The sequence below is a fragment of the Sipha flava genome, unplaced genomic scaffold, assembly GCF_003268045.1.
Source record: "Sipha flava isolate LNK unplaced genomic scaffold, YSA_version1 19280_pilon_pilon, whole genome shotgun sequence".
In the NCBI taxonomy this organism is placed as follows: domain Eukaryota; kingdom Metazoa; phylum Arthropoda; class Insecta; order Hemiptera; family Aphididae; genus Sipha; species Sipha flava.
In genome coordinates this window covers 1-4,627 of record NW_020272710.1, presented here as the reverse complement: position 1 = coordinate 4,627, position 4,627 = coordinate 1, and the positions used below count along the sequence as shown (strand labels likewise).

The window sequence follows — 4,627 nt, the reverse complement described above, 5'->3', positions numbered from 1 at the left end:
CTACTGGTCACACGTTAGTCTCTGCCCGCTCAGTGTTTCACAGTTGTACTCCGGTTTTAACTCTCATCGCTAGGTTTTATTTTTACCGTTGTGTTATTTTAAACATATCAAATATGTTCAAGTGCGTTCAGTGTAACAGAATGTTCTCTAGCAAAGATAATTTAGTTAGACACAATAAAATCCACAAAAATGTTCAGTTTACGTGTGAAATATGTTTTAAGACTTGCCCGTATAGATAATTTGGCAAAACACACGAAGAATATGCATGGTATGTATTTTTAATTATATAAATATGATTATAATAATTATTTCATTTTTTTCAAAAATATTTTAATTAAATATTTAAAAAGCTTATTACATTTAATTTTCATTCGATAAATTTTACAACAGAATTAATAATTATTATTTAATTAAACATTTACAAGTGTATACATATAATTTTATTTTTAAAATGTTTAAAATTTTTCAACTAATATTGTTCGACGTAATGAACATTAAATCGCTCCGGAGATTGTTGTTCCCGACATACCTGTCGGTCCATCAGATGAAATTGTTGATTCCGATGACGAATTGTGTGTGCTGGCGATGGAAGGCGCTGAAAATATCGGTTTTTGCGAAGGTAATATTTTTCATTAAATATAAATCAGATAATTCTAGTTTGAAACAGTTTATATATCTAACAGGGTTATTTTTTCTCTCCGTAGGGCTTGAAAATTGTAAACGGGGAAATTCGAAGGATGTAGATCAGATAAAGAGAGCCAGGTTAAATTTAGTAGGAAATGCGACTGGTTTTATCAACGTTGGATCATCTTTCAATAATATTATCACTTGGTATTATAAAAAAAACTTGGAAAATATATTCAATCATTCTATCTTTGTCAACTCAATAAAATCAGAACTAATCGAAATTTTAAAATCATCATCAAAACCACTCAAATTCAATCTTAAACTAGAAGCCACATATAGATAATTCGTCCGTGAACAGGGCATTCAAGACCTCAGTTAAAACTGGTTACAACGTGCTATTACGTGTGTACAGTGTGTTACGACAGTGACAAAACAATGCGGGTCCTCACTATTTATAATCAATGGTTTAACCATTGATTATAAATAGTACAATTTACGTCTCGCCGAGGAGCGACTGCCGACGTTTAGCAACAATTAAAAATAATATTATTTTATTCCAATATAATTGACAAAATTCCTTATCGCCCTCTATTGGCAAAAGTTTCTTACGCAGCATCTTTTGTATTGCAGTGAGCTATTTATACTAGTTATCATCAATGGTATTATTCACTATAATATGACAACGAAGCGACTGTAATCGACGAGATAATATCGGATATTAATCGTATATTGGGAAAAAATGCGTTTTATCGATGACCGAAAAAATCGGCACGGCGGAACCACAGACGGCAAGATTGTTCAGACCAGGAGCGTAGCCAAGGGGGTGCTGAGGGGGCTATAGCCCCCCCCCCTCATAGGCCGTGTTTATATGTATAATGTATCTTGACTATTTAATAGAATCAATAGATGCTCGTTTTAATTAAAGGCTTATTGATGTTTTGCCACTTGAAGGACTTATTCCGGCCAATTTAAATATGTATGACGATAAAAATATTATAAAAGCTGCTAAAATATATGTCCAAGATCTCCATGATGATACCTCATCTACAATCAGAGCTGACCTGTTCATATAAAGGCAACAATGGAGTCAAAATACTATTCCAAAACCGAATTCTGCTCTTTATTCATTCTCTCATCGCACCAATCTTCGACCTAACATTAAAATACTTTTACAATTATTCGCCACGTTACCAGTTACCTCTTTCACTCCGGAAAGAACGTTTTCAGCACTGAATCGCCTAAAATTGTTTTTAAGAAGCACCATGTCGGAAAACAGACTGAATGGGTTAGCTATGGCTAATATAAATAAAAAATAGCAATTCGATTGAAGTGAAATAACTGAATTTGCCAGAAATTCGCCTAAGAAGATGCAGCTGTCAGAGTGGAGCAAGTGACTGAACACTGAAACCAAAATTATTATTATTATTATAAATTATATATTAATAAATATTTTTATAACTTTATTAAAATGCTTGAATTACGTTTAGAAACTTGGTGGTAGATGGTGGGGGGGGGGTAAAGAGTGAATTGTCATATCCTCTCTTACCTTACTTATCCAAAAAAGTGGTTAGCCCCCCCTCATTTAAAAATCCTGGCTACGCCACTGGTTCAGACTATACGTTTTATCGGTTGCCGGAAACCTAGTGAACATTTACTAAGGAATCTAAAAAGCGCGATAATTGCAATTACAATAACAATTATCGATAATTTAACAATTAAACGGAAACCGAAAAACGTCTAGTGTAGATCAGTTGTGCCCAACCCGCGGCCCGCGGGCCACATGTGGCTCATAACGAATTTTCTAAAATAAAAAAAATTTTAAAAATGTATGAAAACATTTTTAAATTATTTTCATATAATTATTTTTATTTAAATTTATGATTTCGTTTAAATAATTATTCCGAAAAATACAATTATATACACCTCAATTTATAATATTTTCAATAGACAATAAAAGATAGAAAACAAGTTTAATATATAAGACTATTTTTGTACTTTTATACTTTGTCAGCCCGTTAGAAAATAATTGTTTACCAAAGTGGTCCGCCAAAGAAAAAAGGTTCAGCATCACTGGTGTAGATTGTCCTATATAATTGAATGTAATTTTGAGACCGACCGAAAAGCATTGGCACAAAGAAACCGCAACTGCATGCGATTTTTTTTAACCGATTTCGGACGGTTTGGAGAATCAGTCTAGTCTAAACGCGATAATGCAGTTCTATGTTAAAATTATGTATGTTTATCATTGGTAATAAAGAATCACAGACTTCTTATACTCTTCTAAAGTCTGTGTAAAGAATGGATAGGCCATTCCTATACTTCTATATTATCTTTATTATCTATGATGTTTATATATATGTTGCAGTTGTTTACCGATCGGTTGCGTATTATCGGCAACCGACAAAACGCAGTGTGATCATAAAGTATCTATGAGTGTGATCCGGCACTAATACCACAGAATACATTAAATCTTTAATCTATTCTGTGGTGCAACGCTATAAGTATTTGAAAGACCATAAATTATCTATACCAGACTTACTTCGATCATAGAACTTAAAAAAATAAACATTTAATTTAAACTAATTGTTTGATTACATTTCTTTGGAGGCTAAATATGATGTTGATGATTCATATCATACGGTTTAAGCAAGGTGTATTATATGTTGCATAGACATACGGCGTAGAGAAGATTATTTTATTTATATTATGTCTATGATAAGTCGACACCTTCAGTCTATGATAGTACACTTGTAGTATATTGACATTAATGCATCTACAATAATAAATGAACAATGATATTACTCGAAGTAATTACATTGAATCACATTATACAGTATATGACATTTCTCTGTGTATTATACAAAAATTGTTAAGTATATATATTGAAAGAAAAAAGTTTGTAATATTACTTGATATATTACATAAACGGTTTTTGACTGTAAAAATAATATTAAATCAATTAATTATATGACTGGATACAAAAACCTTAATTTATATTTTTAATTATTACGATATAAGTCATCTATAAGTCATCTACTGGTAGTGAAAACATAAACCAATAGTTTATTTAAATGTATAAATAATGAAATAAATATTTATATGAATTAATATTCTGTATTTTTATGAATTATACATAAATATTTCAACATGTTTTTTTTTTTTTTTTTTTTTTTTGATAAAATAATAGATGAAAAATAGTATTTAATTTTGTACAAATATATTATGTTAAATGTTAGAAAAAAATTTAAATAAAATAATTAGTATAATATCATATTTAACAACAATATAAATTAATCATAACAAGTTTAATTTAGTAACTACTAGTTTTTGTTGAAAATTATAAATATAAATTATAAAAACTAACATGAGAATTTCTATAAATTATAAAGCAGAATTTTAAGATTAATTTTGTTAATTGAAATAAAATTAAAATGCATAAACTATTATAAACACAAATTATTTTTGGGAGCTAGATACTAAACATAGTTATCTAAAATTAACTAATTTCCATAGGCTTTTATTATCATTATGTTGACAATGTTCAAATAATATTTGATTGGTGACTAGCAAATTTTCTATTTCTTGAGTAGTAATATTTTTATCTACATTTCTAATATAGCTTACAACATTTTCGATACAAGTTCCAAAAGGATGAATGCTTAAGAATATTGAAACAAGGCCTGTCAACAATATAATTTTTTTTTATGTAATTCTCATAATAATTTTAATATATATTCAAATATAAATTGGTACCTAGTAACTTTATTTGATTTTTTGAAAAAATATTTATTTCCTTATGTGTTTCTTGTATTGCATTATTTTGAATTAATTGATCATTAAGTGAACTTTTAGTTTTCTGGGCATCAGAATGTTTTTCGGCAAGAATATTTAATTCCTGAAAAATTAAGTGTATTATTATTATTTGTCATAATGCATTTGAAAAAAGTTTAAACATTTATTTTTTATTTTTAAAACATAATAATAAATTGTATAGACCAAA

General features: G+C 28.8%; 1 long non-coding RNA gene across 1 annotated transcript; it reads right to left on the bottom strand.

Annotated features, from left to right (window-relative positions):
• Positions 1 to 4,228: 4,228 nt before the first annotated feature.
• Positions 4,229 to 4,549, bottom strand: LOC112681564. The gene is made up of 2 exons (XR_003148408.1): positions 4,381 to 4,549; positions 4,229 to 4,307 (listed from the first exon to the last, which is right to left on the bottom strand). It is a non-coding gene; the product is annotated as an uncharacterized LOC112681564 (long non-coding RNA).
• Between the last annotated feature and the right edge of the window lie 78 nt (positions 4,550 to 4,627).